This window comes from Uloborus diversus, chromosome 3 (assembly GCF_026930045.1).
Source record: "Uloborus diversus isolate 005 chromosome 3, Udiv.v.3.1, whole genome shotgun sequence".
In the NCBI taxonomy this organism is placed as follows: domain Eukaryota; kingdom Metazoa; phylum Arthropoda; class Arachnida; order Araneae; family Uloboridae; genus Uloborus; species Uloborus diversus.
The window spans coordinates 145,133,395-145,145,792 of record NC_072733.1 but is presented as its reverse complement, the minus strand read 5'-3'; positions in this window follow the sequence as shown (position 1 = coordinate 145,145,792).

Below are 12,398 nucleotides of genomic sequence, written 5' to 3'. Positions count from 1 at the left end.
TAGGGGATTCGCCAAAAGAAAATATGATTTGAAGTCAATATACATTATATTTCCATTGTTTTTACAATAAAATAAAACAAATATTTCGAGCAGTGGCGTTTTCTCCTATACAGTTGCACGTTAATATCCCGCAACACAAGCCCCTAAAAATTTCAGTGCCGCAGTCTGTGCCACGACACAACGCGCCATGGTAGTCACCCCGAGTAAAGAATTAATGCGATATTTCTCACGCGCTTTGGTGGTGACCAAATATGGAAGTGAAATGTCTTGTCAGATGCAGATGTTGAATTCGCGCTGTACCTTCCATTTCTGAACAAATCTCGCTAAATTTGGCGACTTAACTAAAAATTTCGGCAATTTTTAAGACCTCATATTTCGATAACGTGGTCATGAGGGCACGTAGTTTCAGTGCCATAAACATGTTTTCCAATGCTCTTTCGAATGCCACCAATTTGGAATTTTTTTGAATTTCCTTGAGCGTGATGTTTCCTGGTTAGGCATATTATTTTGACGCCGTATGTTCTTTCTGTTTGACGCCATTAGTTTGTTTGGCATCGAAATGTTCACATTTCCCCAATATTCGCCTCGAATAGAGTACGCATCGAAAGAAAAGAATAAGTGATAATTGTCAATTAAGTGCAGAGTTTGTGCTTTCCGGCAGCAGAAAATGTCCCGTGGATGAACTTTTCAAAATGTTTTAGGCCCTGACTGGTTAACAATAAATATTACAGTGTTATAGAAATGTATGATAACGGAAATTTTTCTGTTTTATGCAAACTTTGCCCGTCAAGCAAAAAGCTTTCGGTATCAATGTCATCCGCATTTTTCAGTCGAATATCAACTTACGCGAGGGATGCATCTCAAGACTTCTCGCATCGGTTGAAAAAGCTGTGTTATTGAATCAAAATACTGTTACGATGCACATAATGGCGTAAAATGAAACAGTACGGTACTTATTTTATGTAGCAATAATAAAATGCAGCACAATGGTACTGTACAATAGATGCAGTAATTATACTCGACGCATTTTTAGTTGTTGAAGCTTTTCGAAAATCTTTAAATTTCTATAGTTGTCAGAAACTTTCAATTTTTTCCCTTCATTTTCAAACTTTAGGTAAACAACCCACTTATGTGAAATTATGTTTCATCAACGTCATATTTAGAATGAAAAAGATACGGAGTGGCGATTTGTGTACGTTAACAAAGCAATGTTTCGACTAGTACGGTGTGAGAAACTTTCACTTTCAGTGATGCTAAAGAAAATGTCCATTCACGATACTAATATTTAGTACCCAATAAAGAAGGCAATACTTAAGCTCCGCGATTCAGTTCCGAAAATTTTCGTTTTGCGGGTGAGGAATTCGCGCTAGCTGCAAAATTCCTTCGAGAAAAACTCGCTATATAGCCACTTCGCGTTTTTCGAATCGCGTTGCAGCGTGAGTCCCCTGCAGTTTAAAACTGCACATACTGTCAGCCCCGCTTAATTGGGTAACGGATAAACGGATACCCCGCTGATACAAATAAAACCTCCCGGAACAGAACATTTCCCCATACACACAATTTTAAAGATCCCCACTTAATCGAATAATTTCCCCAGATAATCGAATAATATTAATCAGCTTTCGCAAAAATTTTTGTTCATAGAAATTTTGAATAAAATAGAAAAAAAAAAAAAAAAAAAGTAATAACAATCTTTGACGTTAATATTATCCCCGAAAATGGGCGAGAAAAACAACATTCGTATTTCATCAAAACGTTCCCACTATTGTATCAAATTTCTTTTGTCTTTGTCATCACAAAAAGAAAAAAAAATAGTGCACTCTATATAATTAAACTAAATAGCACAAATAAATATACACATTATTTAAGACGATGATAAATTGATAAATATTAAATGAAAGACACGGTAGACGAGGGGGGGAGGAGAGTCAGAAAAGTGTTCCCAAAAGGCCTTGAGCAAGCAATTCCCTTTTATGGAATTTTTCAAAAAATAATGTACGGATAAAGGTGCTAAAACAAAGATTTCATAACTCAAATTGTAAGTTACTTTTTATAATTTTCATACATACTTGTAAAACATATTCTAAATATTGAACCATTTTGTTGTTTATTTAGTTTATTTCAAAAACATTTTAATAATAACATTATTTCCTTTATATAGCCATTGATTTATTATTATTATTATGTTTTAAGACAAATGTTGTCAACTTAGAAAGGCAAATAAAGTTTCCCTGCTTAGTCAAATGCCCTGCTTAATCGAATAATATTTCTTTGAACCAATGATATTCGATTAAGCGGGTCCGACAGTAGAAGTGAAGTAAACATTCTTAGTTATGTTTCATATTTCGGATATTTATTAATTTTTGATATTTAATACTAGTTCAGTTTGGGATATTTTTCCTATTTCTTTATTTTTTTCTTTTTTACTGATTGAGTTTTGACACAGTTACGTAATGAAAGTCAATTATTAAATATTGTAAGTTTTTGAGGTTATCAGGTAAAACTGAATAAATGTTTTTATTTCATTTTATTAGTGACATAAGAAAAGAGATGGTATCCATGTCCAGACCCGTAGCTTGAAGCTCAAAATCAATTAATTAGCTCTTACAAAATATAAGTTCCTACAATGGAAATTAAAGTTTTTCTCTTTTGTTTAATATATGATCTTCATCATCTAAAGGGTCATTCCATAGTGACTAACGTAACATTCGCAGCTGATTTTCAAACTCTTTTTACTTATACCGGGAGTAAAATTAAATGTGTTTTGGTTTAATATGCATATTTAAAATGTACAAGGTGACTATTTTTCATTTCTACCAATAATTTGAAGCAAAATAAGCGCTGGGAGGTGTTTTTTCACCAAAAAAGGCATCGTGACTAACGTAACATGTTTGCAACCCTGAGAAACAATGCTTATGTTACTAGGTAAATTTTTCTGAAACTTACGCAGGCATTTAAAATTGGCCGATACATTTGTAAGAGGTAAACAATCTATTTTTAAAAATGTACTACAGATTTATTACAGATGAATATTTTTTGGCCCTTAATGGTACTTTTACGAAAAACTGTGTGTGACTAACGTAACCATCGAATAACAAGCAATGAATGTATATAAAAAACTTTTTGTAATTAATCTCATGCTCTTATATTACTTTTACACTTTTTAGGAACCTTCTTTGTGTTGCACTATGGTTCTTTCTTTACATTTTTTTCTATATTAGTGTAAGAAATTGAATGGAAGGATTCAGTTCAATTAACTCAATTTAAATGTGCGGAAAAAAAATAAACAAATAAAAAAACTGCTTTTACAAACCGAATAACATCATTTTGTGCTAATTAAATCCTAAATATCTCTCTTTTAAAAAATTAACTTTATGCAAGTTGATAGTTTCACCGAATTCTAGTATTCTGCAGATATACTAGTTATCGTCATAAACTCCGTATTACTTTTCAATGGCATATTTTTTTTAAAGATTTACTGATTCATCGAACGAATAGTGTTGTGCATCCTTTTGAATTAAAATGTAATGTTTAAAAAAAATATTCGAACGTTTTTGCAGAATGCATTTTAATTCCAGATATCATTGCAAATATTTGAATTTCTAACTTATCATTCTAGTATTTTCTGAAATACATGGCAGCAGCGCTTATTGTCACTGTATCATGTAATGTCAAGTCATGTCATTCAAATGTTTTCCAACGAGCAGCCATTACTTCATTTTAATAATAGGTGGAGATGTATTTTCTAAAAAATAGAGACGTTCTACTTTGTTAAGACTGTATTTCTATTATCCTAATTCTTAAGCTTGGATTCTTGTGTTGAATGCACATTCAGCAGAGCACTCATTTTGCTTTACTCACCTTTTTTCTTTTTTCCATAATTCTTTAAATTGAAAGTATCTTTTTAAACATCTTTAAAAAAGTATTTTTCTAAGTAAACAGAAGGTCTACAATGTAATATTACTGGTATTTTTCACCTGTTATATTTTTAATCAATGTAGAATGCCTACATATTCAAAATTGTTCATGAGAATGTACATTACATTAAATAAATTTTAAATATTAGCAGTCATTTTTAAAATGTTACGTTAGTCACATGCAAACTGTTGAGTTAGTCACAGCTCAAATGTTACGTTAGTCACACTAATTATTTTATATCTACTGATACTAAAATAAATATTTTGCTCTTTTTAAGTAGATATGACACAGAAGTAAGAAAATAAAAAGTGCTGTTAGGTTCAATCATCTGGTTTGGTTTTTAAGCAAATAGTACATTTTCGTGGCTAACGTAACGTAAATACTTTTAGCGAAATAACCAAAGTAATTAAAATACTTATCTTATAATGTATGCAAAAAGAATAGTCAATTTTATTTGGCCAGCATCTAATCATTTAGAATAAACATAGTTCTTTTAAAAATTAGCAAAAATTTTTACACTAAAGAAGAAAACGTAGACGCATGTTTTTTGCACATGCTAAGCCTTTTCTACAACCTCGCACGTTTAGAGCCAGAAGAAAAACACCGAATGAAATTTTTGCAAACTGTTACTGGATTTATGTACTAGAAAGTATGCTGAATGAAATGATAGATCACAATTAAGGATGGTGTGTATGTGTTTCATTTATTTATTTTTTAAAAAGTAGCAAAGTAGCGACTATTTTTCAAAAGTAGTGTGTAGTTGCTACATTTTGAAAAAAGTAGTTGTACTTTGCTACAAAAAAAATGTAGTTTTTCCAACCGCTGGATTGCGGTATAGATAAATATTCTTGAAATTAATAAATAAGTATAGAGATAGATATAAAGATTAGAAAGGCTAATGTACATAGATAAATGTATTGAGATGTAGACATCGATTGTGCTTAAAACAAAACTATTCGAGCAGCCGCCGAAGATGGTAATCTTGCTGTAAGACTGTGAATTTCATTAGCAGAAAAATGTAAAAAAGGCGAATCATCTTGCTCTTGAAGTTGGCTAGTTCATAATAAATATTGTACCTAAATATTTCGAAATACAATTTTTTGTTTTGCTATGTTTACTTGTTTATTTATTATTGTTATTCTTTTTGCTGTATGCTCCGCCTTGTTAAGGTCTAATGTTTGCTGCAAAATTGCACTTCTGCAAAAAATGTTGCACTTTGTAAGATATTCTTTGCGAAAAGATAAGATCTTCTTGCGGTACATATTTTGAGAAGTTAGAAGTTGTTTGCTTTTTGACAAACTGAATGGTCTTTAGTGATTGAGGAAGATGTAGATGTTTACTCCGGATGTGTGCGTGTCAAACTACAAAAAAAAAAAAAAAAAAAAAAAAGGACAGAAAGAAAAGTGTGAAAAACCACTAACGGTTTAAAAAAAAAGTTTTATGAATGAAGTTATCCTTGTATAAACATACAATATACCATCATTTTTATCTACGCGTTTCCGTATCGATTTCATTCATAGACAGACGTTGCTCACTACTTGGTAATCTTACAAATCAGAAATGGCCTACTTTATTGTACATGTGCAGTTCAAATAACCACTCTCTTGCATGAAGATTAGATTTCTGCTATAATATTCAAAATTTACCTTTAGGCTTCAGACATTAGGTAACACTAGAATCAAATTGAACAAAATAAAAAATTCTATGTTACTATCTAACCGAACAAAAAGAGTTTCCAAAGTTTTTGTTAACTTTTCTATATTCTATAATCCGATGCTCATTATATCTAAGAACATAACTATATTCTATTTACTACTCATTATAACTGTTAATACATATAAGAATATCCAAACCATTTTTGAATTTCACGACAAAGATAAATGTTTGGTTTGAAAAGTTTTTAAACATTTAAGTTCTACAAAAAAAAAAAAAAAAAAAAAAAGCAGCGTCCTGTGTTAGGACCAACATTAAACCTTGTTTTACTTAAGTATTTACTAGAACTAAATTCAGAGGTGAATTCGTAAATTTTCCAATACCGGAATGCCAATGAAGAATAATTAAATAATGTGTCGTGACCAATTTTATGTGGAAGGGGAATTATTTTTTCAGAAAAGCAGTACTGGAAAGGTGTTACGGCCCAATTCACGCTTATTATATTTGCACCAGAAGTGGTGATCCTCCGTTATCTCAGTCAAGCAGACAAACAAAAAACTCCATAGTTAGTTTTGAATTTGGCGACATTAAATCAATTAAAAACATTCAAATTTACATTTATGAATTATTGAATTGCAAGTAAGCCAATTAAAGCAATTTATTTAGTTTGGTAGACCTTATGATAAGTTTTAATCATGTAGTAATTATAACTATTTAGCTAAACAGCATGATCATCTTTGAATATGATGTTGATAATAAGAGCAATAATAGTCATTATTATAATTACGACAAAGTACTTATTGATTTAATCATTTCCTTTTAATTTGTATTTTTTTATCGAATAATTTATCGTAATTTGTTAATATTCCTTTTAGTTATTTGTAACAACAAACTAAAATGTTTCTCGAAAACAATATTTGTCAGCAGTATTCTACAATTTGACAAATCCTGCTTCAACAAAATTAGCTACGTGAGATTTTGGGGTAAGAGTTTCACTTTTTATTTCTGCGTTACTGGTTTTTTAAAATTAAAAGATAAGAAATTCTTCGTAGACAATATCAACATACTCAACACCAACATTAAATATTTTTGAACTGTTAACGATATGGCCTTGAAATCTCCATATCAAAAAGTTCTATTTTACAAAAATTCTGCACCAAAAGATCCTTCTATTTAAAAAAACCTGTTAAAGAAACCAAATTCATCTGTTTAATCAGGAGATCTAAATTTGATTTCTCTCGCAGAGTCAACTAAAGTTTCTGAAGTGTTCTAAGTGGAGCAAACATTTGTTCAAATGAAAAGGTTAAACGGAGAACTGACTTTCGTTGACGAAGTCTTTTCGAACAAATTGTAATATGTATCTTTTGTAAGCTCTGTCATTAAATTAAACTGGAGATGGGTTTGCTTAATTATGTAAAGCAAACCTGCTTTAACCTAGAAGGTTGAGTCAAATGCTGTCAAGTACTGGTTAGCCTCAGGGAGTAAAAAGTCCTTTCGAACAAAAAAAAAAAAAAAAAAAGAAAAGAAAAAAAAGTTTCCTCTAGAAGTTATTATTCGACGTGGATTGAGGGGAGAGTTGATGCATTATTGAATTGTCATATTTCCTTTGGTCGTTTAGAAGTAATTATGAATCAGGATGGAGTTTTCAGGGGCCCACCTGCAGGGGGTGTGTTATGGCTCAGACTTTGCCATTGAAATTTTTAGGGAGTGTTTTGATGGATATTTTTCATTTTTTGAGGAGGGCTCTTGCTTTGAAGGGGGGGGGGGCGTCTTCGCGCTATTTAGGGGGGTGCACCCTTGCTCTTAGGGAGCACGAGAAAAAAAAACCCTAATGAACCTTTGAGTTCAAAAACGCCAGGGGTGCACCCTTGCTCTTAGGGGGCACCCCTGGCGTTTTTGAACTCAAATGTTCATTAGGGTTTTTTTTTTCTCGTGAATAACGTTGGTACATTTGAGGAGTTTACTTGCAAAGCGGATTATAACCATTTTTTTTTCTTTTTCATTTTCAGAATTTGTAATATAAGCCCTATCGATCCATGAATTTCTTTCTTCTCGAAGTGGTTTATATCTACTGTTAAAAAATGCGTAAACATTTGTTTTACCACCAAAACGGTATATATCATTCCCCTTGTTTCTCGTCAAGTCTTTTACAGCAAACTGGAGCTTATTCCTTATTTGCCGGTACCCGCTCATTCACTTTCATATCAAAATAGCACATATCTAAATTTGAATTTTCCTCTTCAAACTCAAAAGTAGTTCACAAATAAAATAGCGGAGCGAAACGCTGGCTGAGCATTTCCAATCAAGCGTAATACCCGTTCGTATTAAGAGATCGCAGCACTTGCGCCTTGTGCAAGTCTGTTATCAGTTAGGCGAGCGCGACCTCAAATCGTGATAGATAAATTATTGATAAATAATTAATATTACTCTTAAATTGTGATTTATTAATAACTAATTTGATTAGTTGTAATAACAATTTGATAAAAATTGTGATCTATTAAAACCTATACAACGTTGTTATTTGAATAGGCTTGGGTGGTTCCGTTGTTCTTACACAATTGGATCGAAGGTCTTTTTTTTTTTTTTTTGAAATGTTCAATAAAATAACAAAGTAAGTAGGAAAGAATAAAAATAAAGTTAAAAAAAGAAGAATGTATTAAAAATTTTAGAATATTTTGTTTCAATTTAATAAAGTTTATTTCTGAAGAAAATGAGTGTTTTTTGCAAAAGAGATTATATCCACTGTTTTACACCAAAAGGGAATGTATCCAAAATAAAATTGGCAATTTAGGTCTGCTGAAATTGAGGAAAAGTTCCTAGACTTATGCCAATAGTCACTTGTTATTCTATCAAAACATTGTGAAAAATTCGAAATTCTAACAGTTAGTGTTTGTGCGTAAAACGTTTTTTCGTTTTGCGAAAAAAATATAAAACTCGATATAATCCGTTTTGAAAGTAAATTTCTCATTTTGTCTTGCTTGAAGTTGAGAATAAAGCAAATATTTAACCCTTCACATTTCATTCTTTTGAATGTCTCGCCAAACGCATCGACTCCAATGTTAAAGAACTAGAAAGTATAGCTTCGAAAAGTGACGTAATTTTGAAGGAAAATTAATGTAAGCGCCTATTGTAGCAAAATTACAACAATTTCAACACAGAATAACGTAAAAATAATATCTATTCACAAAACTTATAGAAATATTTATGTAAAATCGAACTTTTACGCATTTAACAATTCGGAAAGCTCTCGAGTCCGTTATTTGGCGTTGCTGCAACTTTCACGCGTCAACAAGTGCTTAACAAATGCTGCATGAGGCAAATAGAGGAGGAAAACTACTTAGTGATTTGGGAAAGGCTACACTAAAACGTGAAGAAGGGCGGAGAGCCCAGTTCTTGATTAAAATTTTGAGGTTAAAGGACCTTAACCTTTCCTGCTGCGCAGGAATAAATTTGACTCAAAACATAGAATTTTTGAGAAGTAAAATTTGCCATGAAAAGAATAAGTGGGCGGCATGTTCAGACCGAAATTCATGTAGCTTACCACCAGAGGGCGCAAGAGAGCGCGACTACGCATTTCATTGATTTTACAGGATATTTTTACATATAGAAGCTCACAACTTTGAATTGAAAAAGAGGTTCCTTGAAACCACAAAACACGTGTATTCTGCAATCTGCTTATTTGTGCTTAACAACGTTGGATATTTCCTGTTATTCCTAGGCACAAAGGTATTTATTTATTGCTTAAAAGTCCTTCTTGTTTCAGTTTTTTGAACACAAATAAAAGTTTTGGAAGGCGAATGTTTTATTACGAATACCATAAAATTGTAAATGAGGAGGGGGTAGGGAGATTTAACGCCTGCTATAAAAGAGAAAATGAAACATAAAAATAAATAAAAATAGAAAGTGCACAAATTACAAGATAAAAAATATGGTGCTATTTAAATACGTGTTATAAACTGTATATCACTCAAAACATATCTGAGGTTGATTTTTTTTTCTTGGAAAAAATCCCCTACGTTAAGGATGCTCTTTCCTTTTTCTTTTAAAATATGTTCACTAAAGGAAGGAGTTACGTTCTTTTGAGAGATTAAGGCATATGCATTGTAAATTCTACTCGAAACTGTTGAGATAACAGTCAAGCAAAATATACAACAAATGATTATAAACAAACAGAAGATAATATTTCAGAGGAAATAGAACTAGGCCTTTGATCTCCAGCATGAAAACTGACATTCCAGAAGTTCTTCCTTGGTACTTTTTAACGTTTTTATTTTAAATGTATCTGAATCCTGCAGTAGCTGTATCTCTTTGGCTTTCAAATTATCCTTAGTAGGTCAACTTCTACAGGAATTGTAGCAAGAAAGACTTTAAAAAGTCCTCTTTATGGAAGAAGTGTTAACTGTTATCATTTATTACTGTACTTGTATATTTGCCGCTTTCTTAGTATACCATTTTATTTATTTATTTTATCCACTTGATCTAATTCCTAAAACGAAAGCTTTTAAAAAGTCATGAGGAAAGTGAATAACTGGTATAACTCCTTTATAAATTACAAGTACAACTTAGCTGCTATCCCACTTTTTTCTAGTTTTCTTTTTTGAAATGAACTCCCTTCAAATTTTTTTACCAGTAAGTCATTCAAGGAATTCAACTTGGTTATTTGCCCCACCCGCTCCATTAATAAATAATGATTTGCCTAGTATTTTTGGTAATGTTACGATTGGTATATATAAACGAGATAGTAATTTCAGAAAGAACTCTACTTTTGGTTTAGACATTTTTATGTAGCACAATAAATTATATTTCAGATGAAATCATTCTTGATGCTCTGCAGGCTCTGCCATGCTTAAGACGGCACTTTGTAGGAAGTCAGAAAGGCAACATGCTAACGAGGTTTTACTGTAGATGCATAAGTATATTTGTGTTTCATAGATGACGTTTTAAAAATATCAAGAAAGATTTTTGTGACAAAATATTACTTCATTGTCAGCAAATCTGCTCAATTGCTCAATACTTTCTTAATTTGCTTTGAATATGTTTCATAAAGGCAAAATTATGTCATTTTGAGTCTTTAAAAGAAAACTTATTAGTTTTCAGTTACAAAAACAAGAAAGTAATTAACTCATAAAAAATGCAAAGCAAGCTTATTTTATTTATATAGTGGAGTGGTTTGAATGGAATTTAGTGTTCAAATAAGCTTTAAGTGATAATGCACAGGCGAAAAAAAAATAAGACTATTTCGCTTGGTTTGATGCAGGTGAGCACAGTCAATATTTACTCAAGAAAGGAAAAAAAAAACGACTTTCTACTAGTTAACTCGATTCTGATAGCAGCCTCAATGATGCTTTTGCCTTGTACTTGAAAACCCGTCGTACTTCTTTTTAGTTTGCCTTGATGTCTAGGTAAGAAACAGTAATATGTTCTTTTTTTTAGTACGCGCCTTTGGAATTTAATTCGAATTTTCTTATCTTAAGTACGTTTTAGAGTATAGCTACACTGAATAGTTCCGGATTCATGGACAAGTGTAGTCGTTTAATATCCTTTTCCTTTACAAGAATCACTGAAAACAACACGAGACAACTTACTACATCGTCGATATCTTCCTAAATTTTCACGATATTCAACTCACTTTTTGAGTGGTTGTGTGTGTGTGTGTGTGTTTTTTTTTTTTTTTTTTTTTTGCAGTCGATAAATCTTTTTGTAACTCATTGATTCTTTTTCTTTCTTTCTTTTTTTAACAATTTCTTTAATTTTTTTTCAGATTGAACATTCTTTACAATTGGTAATTTTTATTATTCAACTTTAAAATATGAATTCTTGTCTATTAACTCATAAGCTTCAGGATTTATATCGAAAATATTTAAATGAATTAATTTAGAATATGGTTTTCATAATACTTTTGTCTCCTTCAAAATAAAGTTAAAAGAATTATATTTATTTTTTAAAAGTATATTTCAATTTAATATTACTACTGTGTAGATTACTTTATCTTTTGATGAATGCTTCATGTATTACGGTATAAATTTTGAAATATTACTTTTCATTAGTGCAGAGCATTTAATATAAATGAAAAATCTCAAAAAAAGGGGGGGGGCAGAAATTTATGAAAAAAAAACAACTTTTAGAAGCACTGAGAAACCACCTGACTGCATTCCGTGATTGTGAAACAAAATTCGTCAGAAAAAAAAAATCATTTATTTTTGTAAACTGCTGTGTATGCCGGGTAACGAAATTAATAAAGTTAAATATTGCTATCTTTCTCGCACGAGCAATGGAAGTTTTCCTGAAAGTGAACTCAAGTATGCCTTTTATATTACAGGTTACAGAACAATTCGTCGTGTTTCTCTAAAAATTCGAACAAATACACAACTTTAAACTTTTTGAACAGGTAATAAGGCAAATTTTATTGTATGTTTCTACCCTACGTGTTAAATTTTATCCTACTTTCTCGTTAACATTCAAAAAGAAAGAGAAAAAGATCATGAAAAAAGGCTTAATAATGCATAAAAATGTAGGTAAAGATCAAAAATCTGTTTAAACAATTAAAGGTTGAAAAATAATGGATTGAAGCTGAAAAAAACTTTATAGACATTACTCCCAGAATTATTGAGACAATATTCCAAAAAAGTTTTTTTTTTTTTTGTTCTATTTGAAAGCTTACAGCCGAGGCAGCTCATTCCCATATTTCATTTAAACTACGTTTCGTTTACTTTCGAACAGTTCAAAATTACTCAACATTAGCGTCTACGAGGAAATTTAAGGTAAATATAAATCTTGAACTACAAATTTACTTCAAGCAAACTTGTGTGTGGCCGTAAAAAGCTTTT